A 22105-nucleotide genomic window follows, 5' to 3' on the forward strand; every position below is an offset into this window, starting at 1 on the left:
CTCTTAAGTTATTTATTGTCTTTCCTCTCTCTACACTGTCTCACTTGCTCATCTCATCATCTTCCTTGGTTCATTGATTACCTTGGTGCAGTCAATTCTCTGATTTATATAAAGGGACCTAGTGTTTCTGATGAATAGCAATTCCATATCACCAAATGCTTTCTGGGCATTTTGAACTAGATGTCCTATGATCATCTCAAACTTAACCCATCTAAAACAGAACTCATTATCTTTCCTCATAAACCCACCCCTCTTCTGAATTTCCTTGTTTCTGTCAAGGGCAACCACCAACCCTGTAGCTGTTTGAGTTCTCAATCTTGGAGTTTTCCTTGACTTAAGAAAAAACAACACTTATCTTAGAATCAGTTCTATGTGTTGGTTCCAAGGCAGAAGGCTAGGCAATGGGGGTTAATTGACTTATCCAGAATCACTTAGCTAGGAAGTGTCTGGGGCCAGATTTGAAACCAGGATTGCCCATCTCTGGGCTGGACTCTCTTTCTACTGAATCACCTGGCTATCCCTTAAGAAATGTTTTTAAACTGATTTATTGACATCATTCTGCCTTTTCTGGGAATCCACAATTAGAATATCGAACCTCACTTCTTCTGCATGACTTTCAAGATCCTCCTTAATGTAGATTCATCTTTCCTCCTATTCTTTAACACAAATGCCTTCCTCAAGCTGGGCAGGAAATTAGGAGATTCTGGTTTTAGACCCAGCTTTGCAACTTACCAGTAAGATGGTATTGCTAGACCTGTTGGCACATGCCTATAATTCCTGATTGCCATCACGCAGGCTCAGGCTATTGGATCACTTCAGCTCAGGAGTTCTGAGCTGTGGTAGAGCTGAAGTCTCAGTTGTCCATACTAATCCTGGTACCCATATGATGAGCAACCCCCCTAGAAGTGGGTATATCATGAGGATGCTTAAGAGGGGTCCCTGTTCAGAAATGGAGGTTAACTTCTAAAGACCCAGAAAAGTGTGTTTGATAAATTTTGAATAGCGCAACTTCAGAAATTAATATGATTTTACAAGTGAAAACAATATTAATAAAAATGCATTAATATCTACTTTGCTGCTATACCCTAAGAACCATATTATCTTTGTACCTCTTTTGAAGCTGAAACCTCCCATTTGTATTGTCTTCCCCATTTAAAGAATGTGAGCTCTTTGTCTTACTTTTGCACACAGTAAGCATTCAAATATTTCATTTATTCATTCATGGAAAGTTTTTGTGCCACTTGGTAATGGGATCAGGCCCAAAGAGTGAATGTTGTACTTTCAGTCTGGAATGAAAAACGAGAGACCTAGTTTCGAAAAAAAAGGTCCATCTATCTTTGTCAATCTATTAATTTGTCTATCTATCCATCCATCTATCAATCTGTCCATCCATCTATCCATCCATCTATCTATCTATCTATCTATCTATCTATCTATCTATCTATCTATCTATCTATCCCTTTACCTATCTGTTGGTCTATCTAGCATATATTTATCCATCCATGTGTCATGAGAGAGCTAATCAGATCTAAGCTACCTTTGTGCATACCAGTTATGAATAAGTCAGATAAGGCTATACCAGTTGGTTGGTTGGTTGGTAGAATTCCTTTGATATCAAGGCTGAATGAATGGATTCATCAGTCACTGTAGGAGTTTCTCTCTACCTGGCCCTTCTCCCTTCCTTACTTTCTCTAGAGGGAAGGGACTTGGTCTAATCAGTCTCAAACAATTTGATTTCAAGAAATGAGACATATAGCACCAAAAAAACTGTACTCTTACCCAATTCATAGTATTTTGACAGCATTCTGAGTTAATTAGTCCTTTGTGAGCTATACTTGGAACTGAACTGCCGTTTACAACATCATTTCTATTGGAAAATGGATTTCAAATTCCAAAGAAACCACTTATAAACACTCTTTTGGAATAAAACCAGTTGGTAAGTTGGGGACTGCCTCTATTTATTTGGCTCTTTTTCCTTAACGGAAATGATATCAGGTGTTTAAGCATTGTGTGGAAAAAACCAGAACTCTAAAGTGAACAATAGTTCTCTGAAGAACATTCCCATCATGCCTTTGCTTTTTCAACACAGCAGTGAAACTCTTGGCAAACAGGTTGGGGATTTTTAGCAAAGGGTCACACCTAGGATGTGGCTCCAATTTGACCTCCAGCCACTCACTCATCCTTTGTTTTCAGTTTTGCCTTTGGTCTGAGCCAATAGAACATATTTCGTTCCTTAAAGCCATAGGAGTCAGGTCAGGAGATTTAGAAAGGAAATCATTGACTTCCCTGCTTAATTGCACATTTAATACATGGAATACTAAATAAAATGATCCTGCTGCCAATGATTTTTCCTAAACCAAATTTTGGTTACAGGTATTTCTAGATTTGAATACATACCTTTTCAGTACTGCAGTGTCACTTTGATTTTTATTCTAGTGGAATTTAGACCAATTTTACTTAATTAAAAACATTGTATTGATGCTTTTTGTCCTGACATCAAGGTTATTTTGGGAAATCTCCTCCTCCTCACCTCTTTTGAAATTGAACCTTACTTTTTGAGCAGAGGAAGGACATGGTCTGGGCTTAACTTTAAAAATATGTTTGGTATCTGTGTGGAGGATGGATTTAGAGATGGCAGAGACTACACACAGGTCTGGCCATGTTGATCCCTGAAACTCCAGTGTCTCTCTTTTTACCTCTGAGATAGAACACAAGTCTCCTCCATTTGGCTTTTACAAATCTAGTCCAAACTTTCTTTTTCATATCTTTCTTCTTCACATACTCCAAGCTCCAAATAAAGAGCCCTACTTGGCTGGTCCCTGTACATAGCATTTGATTTCCCATTTCCATCCCTTTGCAAAGGTTCACTATTCCCTGTTTCCTCACCCCCTTCTCCCCCTGTCATTCCCATCCTTCACTTCCCTACTTGGAATGTTCTTCCTAGATTCCTTTAAGCTCATCTATCTATCTATCTATCTATCTATCTATCTATCTATCTATCTATCTATCTATCTATCTATCCCTATCCATCATTTATCTCTCTCTCTCTCTCTCTCTCTCTCTCTCTCTCTCTCTCTCTCTCTCTCTCTCTCTCTCTTTCTCTCCTCTTCACATCTATTTCATTCATTTTTTCACATATATGTTATTTCCCAGCAATCAGATGTAAGACTCTTGAGACTTGAAGACCGAGATTTTTTTCATTGGTGACTTTGTTCCCCCATCTTATACCCTAACCCCCCTAGCGCCTCTGGGCTCATCAGTAGATGCTAACTGTTATGTTGGGATTTGGGGTGAGGAAAGAACAAAAGGGAACATTAAAATAAATTCAAATTTATTGGTTGGAAGGGTAGGAAGGAACAGGGGTTTTAGGAGTAACTATACTTATATTTATCTTAAAAGCTAAATTTTATAAACTAACTAAACTATCTTATTAAGCTAAGCACTAACTTTCTAATACCCAAGTCTCACACCAGGAGTCCAATCAAATGGGGCCAGGATCTTCAGTTGGTAGATGTCCAAGTAGGTCCAGAGATCTTACTGATGCTGCCAGTAGCCAGATCCAGAAAAACCTCTTTTCTTCTGTTGGTCACAGGAGAAAAATCTTCTTCAAGCCTTAGGTCCTTCCAGGAGAGCAGACTATGAGATGAAGATCTGTTGGGCATAGAATTTTCCCAGATCTCTAGCCTCAGATTCCCATGTGATGCTTAGTCACATGCTCCTGTCAATCATTCTCCGAGGGTTGCATCTCTCAGTTTTTGCAAACCTTTCATTCTTTATTACATTCTCCCCTTTTTCACAAACCAGAAATCATGTTGGAAACACTATTTTTGAATTTGTGCACAATCTAAAATACTTCCCAGTTGCCTAAACTAAGAAATCTACCCAAAATAACAAACAACCTACACTCAACTGTCTTATTCTAACAATAACCTATTCTAGGGAATTTTAACAAGGAAAAAGAAAAAGGAATTAAACAACGAACGAGTAGAAATGTGAAACAGAAACAAAATCAAAACAGCAAATACCATCAAACAAAAGATGAACATAACTTCCATGCAAACATCAAACTTAAAATACTCTTATCAGCTAATACAGAACATTGTACTACTATTGCAGTACATTAATATTAAACTTCGAGAAAAATGTTTGAAAATTACAATAAACACAACATTGCATAAGTTTTACTCTGAAAATCAAACCAAATATTAAACTCACTTATGCAAATACATGTAACACTAGATATTAGTGAGCTGTGTACATAATTTACATATATACATATAGTACACACATACAATATATACATGTATGCTATACACATGCATATATGTATACTTATGTACACTTCATATGTATACATAGTTTACATATAGATATACAGTATAATACAATTAATTTACAATCCTATTATATGTGCTATTTATATATATTTACATATTTATTTACAAGTGTGTTTGATATGTGATGTCATATGTTGTTTGTGTTTTGTAATATATGATGTAGTGTATATCAGTATCTAATTTTCTTATCTAATCTTACTTAACTTTACCTAACTAATATCTATCTTCAAAATACTTCTGCCTAACTAGAGTTCTACATCTAAACTAAATCTAAGTATGTACTTACATTTTGTTAGTAAATAAATATCTATAGCTAATCATAACAGTTAGTACCCTAACTATACATTGTTTCACTCATTTAATTAGTGATTCAATGTAACCTAACCATGTTTATGTTTTGTGTTTGTTTTATTATGTTGTTACTTTTGCTGTCATGTTGTTTTGCTATTTTAATGTCAGTGCTACTGTTATGTAAGAGTTAGGTTATGTTGTATGCAACATACTTACCCCTACTTTGGATCTTTCTTTCTCTTCTCACCTCCTTTTTGAATATTTTTCTGCAATTCCATAGTAGTAAATATATTTGTGTTTTTTACTATAATACATTACCCAAAGTATAAATTCATTAGTCCATTTATCCTGTAATCCTCTTCATTGCAAATTTCACACTTTTAAATTTATAAATTTTCAGTCTTTTAACAATGTTTATTAATTCCTGAATTCTCCTCTTCATCTGCATTGTCCTCTTCTATCCTCTTCTGCAGGAATGGTCCTCTCCTTACTGATGTTTTTGACTGCAGACTCAATTTGACTGATGATTCTATTTTTTTGCAATCTCTTCTTCATTTTCTTCTTCTTCAATGATTTGTACATTTTCATTATTTATATACCATGTGCTAATTTTATATGTGAAAAATGATACCAGGAATCTCTACCCAAAACTTTTCCTGAAGATGGAGAAACTAACACAATATTGTAAGGACCTAACCAACTTTCTTGTGATGCTGATGTTTTAGCAAAATTTTTTACATATACCGTATCTCCTGGTTCATAATTATGAAGAGAATAATCCAAAGGACCAGTTTGAATTAATATTCCCATATCATGTAATTCTTTTAGTCTTTGTTGTAAAGCACTTAAGAAGCAAGTTGAAAATCTCCTCCTAAGAGAGATGTATAGACTGTCTTACAAGTTTTCACCTGTAGTGGAGCATGTATAAAGAGCATTTCATAGGATGATATATGTAAATCTTCTCTTGGACTCGTATGTAGGTAAAACAAAGCTATGGGAAGAATCTCTGACTATTTGAGATGAGTTTCAGCACAGAGCTGCCCCACCATAGTCTTTATTTCCTTATTTATGTGCTCCACTTGCCCTGAACTTTGCGGATGATAAGGCGCATGATATTTTGGTGTTATTCTTAGGTTTTCATAGACTCTTTTCAGGATGTCGTGAGTGACATGTGATCCTTTATCAGAGTCTATTGTTAATGATACTCCAAATCTAGGTATAATTTCCTTAATCAACATTTTCACCACAAAGCTAGCTGTATTTGTATTTGATGGAAAAAACTTCAGACTATTTGGTTAATCTATCAACAATTACCAAGCAAAACTTGTATCTTCCAGCTTTTGGAATGCTGATGTAATCAATCTGCACACTCTCAAATGGACAATATGCTAAGGTCTTCCACCTAAACCTTTCTGTTTGAATGTTCCTTGATTGAATTTTTTGCAAACAGAACAGGTTGAGCAGATCTTATTTGCTACAGTACTTATTCCAAGAGCAACCCATTGTCTTTTTATGGTGTCAGTTACAGCTTGAGTACCAGAATGACCTTTTGTGTGAATGGCTCAACACAAATAGATGTACAGGTCTTTTGGTAACAGTGGCTTTCCTGTATCTGTTAACCATATACCATGTTCTTTTCTTGCTCCAAACTTCTCTTTTCATTTTTGTATTTCTGAGTCTACATAAGCTTTTTCTAGATCATCAGATTCTATAGTTGATAAGTTAATAATATACACCGGGGCATTTCTGGTGGCAAATTTAGCAATTGTATCAGCTCTATGATTTCCTTTAGCAACTGAATCTCTTCTATTAGTATGACTTCTACAATGGATTACTGCTAGCTGTTTAGGTTTCTGGATAGCATCAACAACTCAGTTATAATTTCTGCATGAGCAATTGGTTTTCCTGATGCAATAATAAAGCCTTGTTGTTTCCAGATCCTTCCTGTAGCATGACAAACAGAAAAAACATAATGCGAGTTTATGTAAACATTTGCATTTTTACCATCAGCCAGAAGATATGCTTGCTTTAATGCAATCAACTCTGCATTTTGAGCACTAAGGTTACTAGGTAATGATCCATACCATAGTGTCTCAAATTCTGTGACAACTGTAGCACCTGTACATCTAATTCCATTACACAAATATGAAGAACCATCTGTGAATAAAACCAAATTTGGATTTTCTATTGGAGTGTCTTTTAAATCCATCCTTGGCATATCCACTAGATCTACTACTAAACATTCATGTAATGGTTCACTGATCTTTGGCAAATCAGGAAGAAGTGTAGTTGGGTTTAATACACTACACCTTTTCAACTCAATATTTTCGCTACCTAGAAGCATAATTTCATACTTAGATATTTGTTGGTCTGAATATGCTTGAGTATGAAATTTCCTCATTAGTGCTTCTATTTGATGTGAACAAAATACTGTCAATGGACATCCCCAAACTAAGTCTGATGACTTCTGAACTAACATAGCTGCAGCAGCTACAACCCTTAAACAAGGAACTGTACCTGCAGCAATTGGATCTAACTGACAACTATAGTATCCAATTGGACAATAACTTTGTCCTAAAGTCTGTGCCAGTATACCAGAAGCAATTCCTTTGGACTCATTCACAAATAATTGAAAAGGCTTAGTATAGTCTGGGATTACAAGAGCTGGTGCAGATAAAATTGCTTCCTTAAGGCTTGCAGATGTTCAGGTATGAGTTTCAGTGGTTCTGGTTCTGTATTCCTGGTTAGATCTGTTAAACATTTAGTAATTTCAGTATACCCAGGTATCCATTGTCTATAGAAACCAGTTGTTCCAAGAACAGCTCTGAGTTGCTTCTTGGTCTTTGGTGCATTTGGTTTCTGGATATCAGCCATTCTTTTCTTAGTGATACTTCTGGAACCCTCTGACAACACAAAACCAAGACATTCAATGTGAGGCAAAACCCACTGAAGTTTTGCTTTAGAGATTTTATGTCTACATTTATGTAATTCAATCAAAAGAATCTTGCTATCTCTTAAATACAGTTTAGCAGATGGAGATGCTAGGAGGATATCATCTACAAAATGTACTATTTAACTTTCCTTGAATGTTATTGTTTTAAGGTCTCTGTTCAAAATTTGAGAGAATTGACTCGGGATATCACAGTATCCCTGTGGCAGATGAGTGAGAGTCCACTGGGTACTGTCCTATGTGAAAGCAAAGATCTTTTGAGAATCCTTGTAAATTGGTATCAAGAAAAATGCTGAACATAAATCTACCACAGTGAAATATTTTGCTTGACTTGGAATGAATGAGATTATAGCAGCTGGACTTGATACTATAAGATGAGTCTTTGTTACATGATCATTAAAAACTCTCAAATTCAGTATGAATCTATAGACAATTCTGACATCTTGATTGAGCTTTTGTTTTTTTATTGGCAGTATGGGAAGTATTGTATTCTGAGAAACACAGTATTATGATCCCTTGTTGAATTAGAGACTCAATAATAGGTCTTATTCCATCTATAGCTTCTTTACTCAAAGGATATTGAGGAACAGAAGGAACTGGTCCATCCTTGGTTCTCACCATTACTGGAGTAGCTGATTGTAATAGGCCTACATCTGTGGAAGACTTTGCCCATAAAACTTGTGGTATATCCTCAGGAATAGGATAGATGGAATTCAACTCATTCTTTGCACTGACTGAATCTAAGAACAGCAATGTAAAAGCTTTCAGAGATTCTTCTGGGAGTTGTAATGATATATCCCCAGTGTCAGTACATTGAATTGTTGCTTGCAATTTACAAAGCAAGTCCCTCCCAAGAAGGTTCATTGGACATTCTGGCATACAAAGAAATGCATGCTCCACAGTCAGTGGATATAAAGTTATCATTTTAGGTTGTAATTTTGCTACTCTTTCAGGTTTTCCAGTAGCTCCAATCACTTCCATAGTACCAATAGCTTTACAATCTTTAGGAAGACTTTGCAAAACTGATTTAATGGCTCCAGTATCCACCAGATAATATCCACCAGTATCCAGATCATATATCTGATCCCCTATAGTTATAGAAACGTAGGGTTCAGGACTGTTTGGAGGTTGGAAGGTTTTAAGAATTGGTGCAAGCACAGTAATATCAGTACAAAGCTCAGTCATTTCCTGTCCATCCAAGTCTACATCTGCTTGAATTACATGACTTGCCCAGGATTTTGTATCATTAGCTTTTATATTACTCTCATTGGTCCTTAAATTCTCCATCTTAGTATCATTATTCCCATTTACAATTTCATTATTATTATTTAGTTTACATTCTTCAGTAATTTCTCTTATTCTACATTCATTAGTATTTTCTATTAAATTTATATTACAATGTTCTTTCTCTGTACAATTATTTACACCAACTATATCCTCCTTTGAGTCAATTAATTCATTTGTATTACTATGTATTTTATTTTCATTACTCCCAATTTTATTTATCCTCAACTAATTTTCAATTATACCACACTCATTTCTTGATTCATTCTCATGTGTCTTAGAGGAAACCTTCATAAGGCACTAGCATTCTTACGCTGGTCACCCTTTACTACTTGGCTGTATTTAGGTCTAGTCCCTGCATTTACCCAAGACTGCATAGTATTGAGATCTGGTGCTTGTTGTCCCTGGAAACAGGCATTCTGAAATTGATTTGCATACCTATTTTGATTATTGTTATTATTATTATTGTTCCATTTGTTGTTATTATAATTATTAATACTATTCCAGTTATTGTATTTGTTAAACCCATTATTTAATTGTCTTCTAACCTGATTCCTGAATCTGCAGTCCCTGTATAGATGTCCAATCCAATCACAAAGGAAATAGTGCGTAGGGCCTGATCTCCTCTCATTAGGCTTATAATTGCTATTATTATACCTTGGCTATACAGATCTCAATGCAGGCACAGCTTTTATTTCTTTAATTTCATGGTCTTCCTAGCCTTCATTTCAGCTTCCTTTAATTTACTTTTCAAATCCTCAACAATGGTATCTCTCTCATCATTTCTATCTTCTAAGTTATTTGTCAAATATGTGGCTTTTCTCCTTATGTCATCCAGATCTAACTCTTCCCAGTCAGGGTAATTTGTTTTAAAAAATTGACTGAATGATTAAAAACTACTTTGCCCAACTATATGGCAATAAATATGGCAATCTAGGTGATATGGATGAATATTTACAAAAATATAAGTTGCCTAGACTAACAGAGGAAGAAATAGACTACCTAAACAACCCCATATCAGAAAAAGAAATTGAACAAGCCCTCAAAGAACTCCCTAAGAAAAAATCCCCAGGTCCAGATGGACTCACAAATGAATTCTATCAAACATTCAAAGAACAACTAATCCCAATATTATACTATTTGACAGAAGAAGCAAAGAAGGAGTTCTACCAACTTCCTTTTACAACACTAATATGGTACTGACTCCAAAGCCAGGCAGGTAAAAAACAGAGAAAGAAAACTACAGACCAATCTCCTTAATGAACATAGATGCAAAAATCTTAAATAGTATACTAGCAAAAAGACTCTAGCAAGTGATCATGAGGGTTATTCACTATGACCAAGTAGGATTCATACCAGGAATTCAAGGATGGTTCGATATTAGGAAAACCATCCACATAATTCACAATATTAACAAGCAAACCGACAAAAATCACATGATTATCTCAATAGATGCAGAAAAAGCCTTTGACAAAATACAACACTCCTTCCAATTGAAAACACCAGAAAGCATAGGGATAGAAGGGCCTTTCCTAAAAATAATAAACAATATATATCTAAAACCATCAGCAAACATCATCTGCATTTGGGATTCACTGGAAGCCTTCTCAATAAGATCAGGAGTGAAATAAAGATGCCCATTATCACCTATATTATTTAACATTGTACTAGAAACACTAGCAGTAGCAATTAGAGAAGAAAAAGAAATTGAAGGTATTAAAATTGGCAATGAGGAGACTAAGCTATCACTCTTTGCAGATGATATGATGGTCTACTTAAAGAATCCTAGAGAATCAACCAAAAAGCTAGTCGAAATAATCAACAACTTTAGCAAAGTTGCAAGATACAAAATAAACCCACATAAGTCATCAGCATTTCTATATATCTCCAACACATCTCAGCAGCAAGAGTTATAAAGAGAAATTCCATTTAAAATCACCCTAGACAATGTAAAATACTTAGGAATCTATCTGCTGAGACAAACACAGGAACTATATGAACACAACTACAAAACACTCTCCACACAATTAAAACTAGATCTAAACAATTGGAAAAACATCTATTCCTCATGGGCAGGATGAGCTAACATAATAAAAATGACAATTCTACCCAAATTAATTTACTTATTTAGTGCCATACCCATTGAACTACCAAAAAACTTTTTTACTGAATTAGAAAAAAAAAAACATAGCAAAGTTCATTTGGAATAACAAAAGATCAAGGATATCCAGGGAAATCATGACAAAAAAAATGCACAGGAAGGAGGCTTGAAGTCCCAGATCTCAAACTATACTATAAAGCAGTGGTCATCAAAACAATTTGGTACTGGCTAAGAGACAGAAAGGAGAATCAGTGGAATAGACTTGGGGTAAGTGACCTCAGCAAGACAGTCTATGATAAGCCCAAAGATCCCAGCTTTGGGGACCAAAATCCACTATTTGATAAAAACTGCTGGGAAAATTGGAAGACAGTATGGGAGAGATTAGGTTTGGATCAACATCTCATACCCTACACCAAGATAAACTCAGAATGGGTGAATGACCTGAATATAAAGAAGGAAACTATAAGTAAATTAGGTAAACACAGAATAGTATACATGTCATATCTTTGGGAAAGGAAATACTTTAAAACCAAGCAAGTGCTAAAAAATCACAAAATATAAAATAAATTTGGATCACATCAAATTAAAGAGGTTTTGTACAAACAAAACCAATGCAACCAAAATTAGAAGGGAAGCCACAAATTGGGGAACAATTTTCATAACAAAACCTCTGACAAAGGTCTAATTACTCAAATTTATAAAGAGCTAAATCAATTGTAGAAAAAATCAAGCCATTCTCCAGTTGATAAATGGGCAAGGGACATGAATAGGCAATTTTCAGTCAAAGAAATCAAAACTATTAACAAGCACATCAAAAAGTGTTCTAAATCTCTTATAATCAGAGAGATGCAAATCAAAACAACTCTGAGGTACCACCTCGCACCTAGCAGATTGGCTAACATGACAGCAATGGAAAGTAATGAATGCTGGAGGGGATGTGGCAAAGTCGGTACATTAATAATGCATTGCTGGTAGAGTTGTGAATTGATCCAACCATTCTGGAGGGCAATTTGTGTGCACTAAAAGACTGTCTGCCCTTTGATCCAGCCATATCACTACTGGGTTTGTACCCCAAAGGGATAATAAAAAGACATGTACAAGAATATTCATAGCTGCACTCTTTGTGGAGTCAAAAAATTGGAAAATGAGGGGATGCCCTTCAATTGGGGAATGGCTGAACAAATTGTGGTATATGTTGGTGATGGAATACTATTGTGCTCAAAGGAATAATAAAGTGGAGGAATTCCATGGGAACTGAAACAACCTCCAGGAAATGATGCAGAGCAAAAGGAGCAGAACCAGGAGAACATCATACAGAGAGACCAATACACTGTGGTATAATCGAATGTAATGGACTTCTTCATTAGTGGCAATGCAGTGATCCTGAACAACCTAGAGAGATCTATGAGAAAGAACACTATCCACATTCAGAAGAAAAACTGTGGAAGGAGAAACAGAAGAAAAAAACAACTGCTTCAATTCATGGGTCGAGGGGATATGGTTGGGAACGTAGACTCTAAATGAACATCTTAATGCAAACGCCAACAACGTGGAAATTAGGTTTTGATTAAAGACACATGTAATACCCAGTGAAATTGCGTGTCAGCTACGGGAAGGGTGGGGGCAGGGGAGGGAGGGAAATAATATGATTCTTGTAACCAAGGAATAATGTTCTAAATTGACTAAATAAATTAATTAAAAAACATTGGAAAAAATTGTCTGATCTTTGGGACTGCATTCTTTACAAAGACCCTTTTAATGTGTGCAATTGTGTTTTCTTTCAGTGGATCTATCCCAAATAAAGTTTCAACTGCCTCAGTTATCCTTTCCAGGAAAACCGCAGGACCTTCAGAGATCTTCTGCTTTATAACCTCAAATTTTGACCATGAATTGGGCCTTTTAGTATAGTTACCCATTACCTCTAGGATTGTATATCTTGCTTCTATCAACATACCATATGTCCCCTCATCTGCTGTATCCACCTTTAAGTCCTCTGGCCAAGATTGTAATAAAGGATCTGTTCTTGTCTCCCGTATACATCTGGTTCTCTCTCTCTTTGTCAAGACCTCTTTCATTAATAGGGCAAAATCATTGAAATCAGGATTGTATAAATCAATTGCCCTATGCATTTCTTTAATTACTTTATTTGGTTCATCATTGAAATTTGAGGTCCTCCTTTCAATGGATTCAAGTTCTTTTGGGGAAAATCTCTTATGCATCTTAACCTTATGTACCTCATTTTGCTTAACCACTGGCATATCTCTTAGTGGGCATAAATTTACTATTCCTGCTGCTTCCTCTTATTTTAGCCTATTTAGGTTTTTCCCTTTATTGTTTAATTTGTTGTCATGTGCATAGCCTTGGTTCATATTCATGTTGTTTATAAATTGCTCCAGTGCATCCATTTGATTTTTCATTTGTATAACAATCAACTTTAAGGCAGAATCCCTTCTAACCCAGGTTAGTAGATCTTTAAGATGCTTTACACAGAGGCACTAGACTTGTATACAATACACCAACAGATCACAGCAAGGGGTACTTATGCCATAATATTACACAGCTTTAGATCCATCAGTGACTTCCTACAATCCATGTCAAAAACCTAATGGCAGTAGGTAGGGAAGGACACAAATATAAACTAGGGAATATACATAATATAGTGGAAAAACATCATTAATATGTTGCTAAACATGTCTACTGACATGTCAGCTTCCATTGTCAAATTATTATACAGAATAATGTTATTGCACTATAATTTGTACATAAAACAAAGAAAACAATAAATAAATTTCAAATTTTAAAAAGTTTTTTCTAAGATGGCCACTCCAAGATGGCTGCTGGGGGTCTGTGGTGCAGCCTCACTAACCCCCTTTAGCAAGCCAAACCCTTCAAATTCTATGTGGCTTTCCCCCTAAGCTCCTAGCCACCTAAATATAGAGTAGAATGCTTAATACTTAAAAAATACTTATACAATAAACAGACAAATAAATCTAGCCTCTTCAACCTAGCTTTGATCTTATTAACCAAGCTGGCTCAGCCAAAACTGTTATGTTGGGATTTGGGGTGAGGAAAGAACAAAAGGGAACATTAAAATAAATTCAAATTTATTGGTTGGAAAGGTAGGAAGGAACAGGGGTTTTAGGAGTAACTATACTTATGTTTATCTTAAAAGCTAAATTTTATAAACTAACTAAACTATCTTATTAAGCTAAGCACTAACTTTCTAATACCCAAGTCTCACACCAGGAGTCCAATCAAATGGGGCCAGGATCTCAAGTTGGTAGATGTCCAAGTAGGTCCAGAGATCTTCTTACTGATCCAGAAAAACCTCTTTTCTTCTGTTGGTCACAGGAGAAAAATCTTCTTCAAGCCTTAGGTCCTTCCAGGAGAGCAGACTATGAGATGAAGATCTATTGGGCATAGAATTTTCCCAGATTTCTAGCCTCAGGCTCCCATGTGATGCTTAGTCACATGCTCCTGTCAATCATTCTCCGAGGGTTGCATCTCTCAGTTTTTGCAACAGTTTTTGCAAACCTTTCATCCTTTATCACATTACCAAATACTTGTTGGAATGAATCAATTAATAAAAACAAGAGGTGACATTTAAAGATTTTCAAACTATTAAATTTCCAAATAGGATCTCAATGAGGCTTAACAGTAACCTGAGGTAAGGATTGTAGGGATTATTGATTCTTTTTTATTAGAATTTCTCAATTTAATTTGATTTATCAATAAACAAATATTTTATCTTCCCCTCCTTTCCAAGTTAAAAGAAAGACAACAATGATGTTTAGTCAAGCAAAACAGATTCCCAGGCGTTGCCCATCTTCAAGAAGGTGCGTTTCCTTCTTCATCCATCTTTGTCATGAGCTGATGCTACAAGTATTACCATTTTCAGGTTAGAATATTGAGACTTAGGTGTTATTTAAATCCGGTAACTCATTTGATGAAGGCGGGCAGGGCTGGTGACCAGTGAAGTGGACTGGAACAATACAAGTATTTCATTGAGCTTTATATGGCAAATGGAAATCAATATGATGTCAGTCTTCTTCTGAACCAGTCATCAAGTTTGGCCTCAGACACTTCCTAGCCTAATGATCTTGGGCAAGTCACTTAACCCCTCATCGCCTAGCCTTTATCACTCTTTGGCCTTGGAATCAATACATAGTATTGATTCTAAGATGGAAGGTAAGGGTTAAAAAAAGTCGTACCTTGAGGGAAAGGGTCCAAGTTCGACCCGCCTAGATGCCTTTATCAACTTGAAATCCCCAATGAATATCACGGAGGGAAAAATGAGTGGGTTTCTCACTGTATGCCCTCAATAAAAACTCAGAAGGGTATGAACCATCTAATGTCCTAGAGACTCAGGTTACCTGCCTTGAGAAAGTCTTGTTTATTCTTTGAAGGCTTTGGTTTCTGCTCTCTGCCAGATGAATGAGAAGGGAGGGGGAAATGTGTCAGCTGTAAGATGAACCTATTGTGGAGGCATTGGGTTGAAAAAAATGAAGATAGGCAACTCTTGGAAAAGCACATCCCTAGGAAGGTTCTTTCAAAGTTTGTCTTTATTTTTTTAAAGACCATCCCACATAAATAAGCCAATATTTATTCTAGAAAGGAAGGAATATTAAACCTAGGATTGCTAACCCCTAGGGCCTACCAGTCTCTGGCACTACAGAATTTGGGAACAACCCTTCAATTAGGAGAAACTTTAGTTAATGATTACTTTTGAATATTTACAGTGATGTGTATAAATAGATGATGATCAGATGCTGGAGAAAAGTTTCTGCCAGCTTGTTGCCTTCTGTCCTCAAACACCCTTTATATTTTATTCCACTCTGTATAATTGAAAATCTGTTAAAATGTTACCCTAAAAGGAACTACATTTCCCAGGAGCCCACTGACTTCTTGTTGTTATGTACTTCCTGTTGACAGAGTATATTAGCAAGTGGGCAGTCCTCTTGGGCCTCTTTCTTGGGCTTGCAGCCAAGCATGGTGGCAGTGGCAAGCTAAGTGCTCGGATTTTAAATGGGCTAATCAGCCATGGGCATGTGGCCTTTATTTTGTATCCTCTTTATTTCTTGATTTCTAATGATCATTAATAAATTTCCTAAAATATAACATTTCTATTATTGAGATTTAATTTTAATTCTTACAACTACCACCCACTGGCACAACCTTGATATGGCCTCTTGGATAGACCATGGTCCTGAGTACAAATCCCATCTCTAACATTCACCAGCTATGTGTTACTAGAGAGTTACTTAACCTTTCTTAGTCTTAGTTTTCTCATCTGGAAAATGGGGACAATAATGCCTAGAGTTCCTTCCCTATAGGGTTGTTGAGAAGCACGAATGAGAGGTAGCAAAAGCAGAAGAGTCAGAGGCCCTTGGTGGGAATCATGGCTCTAGCACAACCTCTGTGACCTCAAGCAAGCCATTTAGCCAAACTCTGGGCTTTTATTTCTTTATTTTTATAATAAAGGAGTTGGACTGAATAGGCTCAAAGGCACCTTCCAGTTCTATATTCACTCATTAAAGGACAATATGAATCAAAGTTACTATTTGATTACCTTGCTGCTACTATTTCTTAAAAGGGGCTAAATTAGTTTTATTGAAGTGATTGGAGAGGATCTTAGTTCCCTTTAACCTCCTCATTAGACAGGAGTCAACAGTCTACTTATCGAGATGAATACGTTCTGTGTAATTGACCAGGAATGGCAGATTTTTGCCAGGATTTTAAGGTCACTCTAACATCATGGTTTTGGAGTTCTGACTAAAATTCCAGCCAATAGGCCTGCCTTGGTTTATTTCTGCCAAAGTTAAACTTCCTGTGTCCAAAAGAAGGCTTAAATAGGCTGTTAGAGAGTCCCATAAGGCTTCCTGAACATTAAATAGGCCTTAAAAAATGATATTTCCATGGACTGAGCAAGAATGATTTAGAACCATGTGGGTTGAATTTGCGTGAAAATACATGACATATCAGCTTAATAATTCACCAGTCAGGGCCTAGATGCATGTTGACATATGCTGTACCTCAAATAATGGAAAAATATAGAGTTTTAAACCAAGTCAGACATAGTTGGCCACCTTTTCACAGAATCACCAAATTTCAGAGCTGGAAAGGACCTCAGCAGCTGTCTAGTCCAACACGTATTTGAACAAATTTTTTTCTTTTCATTCTATTGGACTAATGGACCATCTTGCCTTTTACTTGAAGACTTCTAGTAAGAAGGGAACTGACTTTTCCAGAGGTCCACAATTCTGCTTTTGGATGGCTTATGTAGTTGGTTCTTTCTTCATTATAAGTAGCCTCCACCTTCCTTTTTTGAATCTTCTAACATGGCGCCAAGCATAGCAAATTGAATCCCTCTTCTATGTGATGGTCTTTCAAATATATGAAAGAGTTATCCCATTCCCCCAGATCTTTTCTTCTCAAAGCTAAAAATCCCTAACTCCTTCGACCAATCCTGATATACCACAATCTCAGACACAATGCTTTGTACTTATTAAGCCTTTAAATACTTTGTCATTCATTCATTCATTCAGGCATGCATTCATTTTTCATTATCCTGGTTATTCTTCTTTGGACATTTTCTACCCATCAATGGCCTTTCCATGGTGTGGCTCCCAGAAGCTAATAAAATGTCTCAGACATGATCTAACCAGGGCAGAATAGTTATCATTTGGACACAGTACCTTTTGAGGTTCAATCTACAATCAAGTTTTACTCTCTCTAAAGAGAGAGAGCCTGAGTGGGGAGGTGGTGCATTTAATGGGTAATGGTATAAGTATTGATCTATTTCCCTCAAGTTTATGGAGAGCAGACATCCTTTCTGAAGGCCAGTTTGTGGTAACTGACTTTCCATTTCTCCATTGCTGCCATTTTCCTTTACCATTCAGTACTTGGAAAGGCTTGGAGAGGCTGGTTTATATCTATCGATGTCAAGCACTAATTTAGTGCCCATTGTATTCATGATACTATGCTATGCTGGGAGTACATAATGACAAAGTGAAAAACATTTGTTAACCTAGAGGAGTTTACATTTTAATGGAGAACATTGTTTTGGCTCCTCTAGACTCAGATTACTTATCTATAAATTGAGAAGGTGGGTCAGAAGACTCTGAATCTAAGAACTTATAATCTTATCACTATTATAATTTTTTTTGTGCCCCACAGAAGTCTAGCCCCAGGCCTCCCATGTAACAATCATGCAATGTACATTTGTAGACTGACTGACACTGTTCTCTGTTAGAAATTCGAGGAAAGGCCAGATATCAGTTCTGTCACAGGCCAAGAAAGCTGTTCTATTGGAGAAGCAGTATGGATAAGTAGAAGCATACACAATTGAGGGATAGAGAACATGGGTTTGAATTTTACTTTAGGTTATTTTCTACCTGAGTGACATTAGACAAATCATTTTGACCTTTCTGGATCCCATTAGTAAAATGAAACATTTGGATTAGGTGACCTATAAGATTGCTTCCAGAATCACCAAGTGTCCCAAGAATCATGGAAAAATGGACAGATAGTTGTCCTCAGAGTCAGAAACACTTAGGTTCAAATTCCACTTTTATATATTGGTTGTATGACTCTGGGCAAATCATGTAACCAGCACACTGGTACTGAGACTAAACTGCCAGATAGGTTCCAGTCTCTATCTCACCAGCCACATCCTTAAACCAAAGAAATCACAAGTATATTATCATCTCTGCAATTCTGTACTTGTCTGTCTCTCTATCTATTCATCCATCCATTTGTCTGTCTATCTTTCTATTTCTCTCTCTCTCTCTCTATCCATTTATCCATCTATCCATCTATCTATCTATCCATTCCCTGGAATTGGAATCCAGAGCTCTAGGGTTCCCATCCCAGTTTTTCCACTTGTTACATGGATCACTTCAATTCTCTGAGTCTCAGTCTCATCCATGAAATGAGTCTCTAAAGTCTTCTGGTTCAAAATGTGTGATCCATATGGTTTCAGTGGAAGGAGCTCTGGAGAAGACCTGCATTCAAGTCACACTTTGGCTACTTACTACACAGACAGTGCTCCTTGGGCCTTAATTTCCCCATTTGTAAAATGAGAATATCCAAATCAAATATCTGAAGGGTTATGAGGTCTCTCCCAGCTCTGACTCTGTTTAGCAGAACAAAGTGACAGTTTTGACATCTTTTCTTTTCAAGCAGTCATTTTGTACATCAGGTTTTTAAAGATCAAATCAAGCCATGAAGCATTTATTAAATACTGACTATATGTGTGCCAGGCCCTCTGCTAAGTGACCATTAAGAGTAATGTACAGAGATGCAGGTGAAAAGACCGAGCCATTCTATAAAAGCGTCTTGTCATTTCTCATTTGGCTCAATAGACTGCCGGCAGATTGCAATCTCTGATTGATGTAGTGAGACACGGGCAGGGCCAGAATGCAGGATCCTGATAAACGTTATCCCTGAAAGCTGCCAGCCAGCCTCTTGGTAACAATGGAGAAAGAGATAGGCTGTCTGGGAGATAAACAGAGAAGAGAATGTACTTGTCTGAAAGGTTCCCTACTAGGTGGGCCTTATTAAAGCGCCAGGATTGCAAGTTCCTCTCTCGATGGAAAACTCCTTCAGGGGCTCAAAGGTTATGAACTAGCAATTCTCAAGAGAAGAAAAACAAATGGTCAATAACAAAATTTAAAAAAATGTTCCAAATAATGAGGTATACATATGAGAACAGCAACGTTCCATCTTATGGCCATCAGTTCCACAAAGGGGACCGACTAGGAAAATGGCAGTTATTGGAGAGGATGTGGGAAAATAGGTGGATTAATGCAGTATCGGTGCAACTCTGATTTGGTCAGGCCATTCTGGAAAGCAATTCAGAACTACGTCTCCAAAGCCACTTTGTCCAATGGATGGAATTACTGGGATTATGGTCCAAATATATTCAAGATAGAAGAACAGACACATTTGTCTGACAACATGCATAGCAGCATTTTTGTAGTAGCAAAGAACTGGAAATTAAGAGGAATTCTTATCATCTAGGGAGCCGAAAATACTATGGTGGATGAATGAAATGGAATACTTTTGTGACCTAAACAATGATTCAGAGAAGCCTGGGAAGACTTGAATGGACTGGTTCACAATGAAGCAGGAAGAACCAAGAGAACAATGGATATGCAAACAGCAACATGGTGAAGACAAAACCACTCCAAAAGAATGAAGAATTGGAAATACAATAACCAATGAGAGCTACAGAAAAATAATTGATGAACTTTGCTTCCCACATCTTGATGGAGAGATCACATGCTTTTGGCATAGACTGAATCATATATCGTCAGACATGACTAATCCAGCACAAATTTGTTTGCTAGACTAGAATGATTTGCTGTAAGGGAGGGCTTTTATTGCAGGAAGGGTAGCATTATATGGGTTGGGACAAATGGGGAGGGAAATATAATGATGCAAAAGAAAGAATAAATGAAAGGAAAGACTATCAATGAAATGCAAAGAAATGTAGAAGCAAGAAAGAAGTAAGGAGAAACAGACATGTAGATGTTTGTATAACAGTAATAAATTTGGTAATATTAAAAAAAAGCAAGTGGTGAATAGGGTACTGCACTTGAGGTCAGGAAGACATCTTTGTCAGTTAAAGGCAGTGAGAGGGTGAGTAGTTTGCCTATGGTCGTGGATATATCATCTATCAGAGGTGAGATTCGAATCTGGGTCTTCCTGACAAAGAGTCATCTCTCCACCATTCCATGGTCAGCTTACCTTATAGAAAGCATGTGGTTAAGATGTATGAAACTGCATCATGTGTTATTGAAAGCCAGCCCAGTGGCAGGGTCCACCCTCCCCTCCAAAATGCTGCCATATGGTGGGAACTAGATGACAACATCTTCCATTCTCACACTATTCCTGACAACATAATGTAGGATAATATAATATAATATAATATAATATAATATAATATAATATAATATAATATAATATAATATAATATAATATAATATAATATAATATAATATAATATAATATAATATATATCAATATATCAATATAAATTATATTATATAGAATATAAATTATAAAATATAAAATAATATAATATAATAAAGTAGGAGAAAAACCCCATAACCTATGGAACCAAATAGTAAACTATCCCTGCTCAGCACACAAACAGGGTAGGGACATCTCACATCATTCTATAGGTGAGGGGGCTAGGCTCGATGACTGGGAGATCCCTTCCAGGTCTAAAGCTGTGATCCTTCCTGAGTTAGACAGCCTGGCTGTTTGAGATGATCTCACTGAAATCAAAGGAAAGCAGTCCTGCGTTTGAGGGAGAAGCAAGGGAAATGCAAACTTTCCCAGAATTGGCTCTAAAGTGGTAGCTTTCATGACTTGTCCAGAAAAATCTTAGTTTGACAAAGACTCTACCACAGATGAGTTTGGTGTACTATTTCTCTGAAAAAAAAAACCCCACAAAAAACCAAACAAACCCACAAGCCTCCTAGTCCCAGAGAGTCTTGTTGCCCTGGAGATGGGATCAACATTTTTTCAAGGAGGAAAGCTCAGTTTATTGCTGGATGGCTTTAGGGTTTCTCTGTGCCACCTGAGCTCCCACTCCAGGAGTGCTGGTCGAGCATATGAACACACACACACAAAACCAATGAGCAAACAACCCCTCAAATATATACTTCTGTATTTTGTGAGCTAAATTTCAAGATTCTTCTGGAAATCTCTGCAAGTTAGAGCATCATCTTAGCCTATGTCAAGGCAAAAGGCCAAATGAAAAGACCTTGGCCTTGTCAAATGGTTCAAAATCAGAAAAAGATAAGGATTTTATCAGTGGAAATAACATTGAAAAAGAAGTATTCTCCCCTACTTTGCTTCTTCTATCTACTAACGGCCATGGGACTTTTCCATCAATCTTGCATTGAAACCTTCCATATGTATTGCTTTCTCCATTCAGATGTGAGCTCCCTAAGATCAGGGACTGTCATGATTTTTCCTTGCTATCCCCAGTGCTTAGCACACTCCTTTGCACATAACAAATGCTTAATCAATGCTCATTCATTCATTCACCCTTAGTTCTAGCCCTGTGATTAAGCAACCCATTTTCATTTTGACTCACACACTTCCTTGATTTACATTCTCTAATACAGT

Source organism: Monodelphis domestica, chromosome 8 (assembly GCF_027887165.1).
Source record: "Monodelphis domestica isolate mMonDom1 chromosome 8, mMonDom1.pri, whole genome shotgun sequence".
Classification (NCBI taxonomy): domain Eukaryota; kingdom Metazoa; phylum Chordata; class Mammalia; order Didelphimorphia; family Didelphidae; genus Monodelphis; species Monodelphis domestica.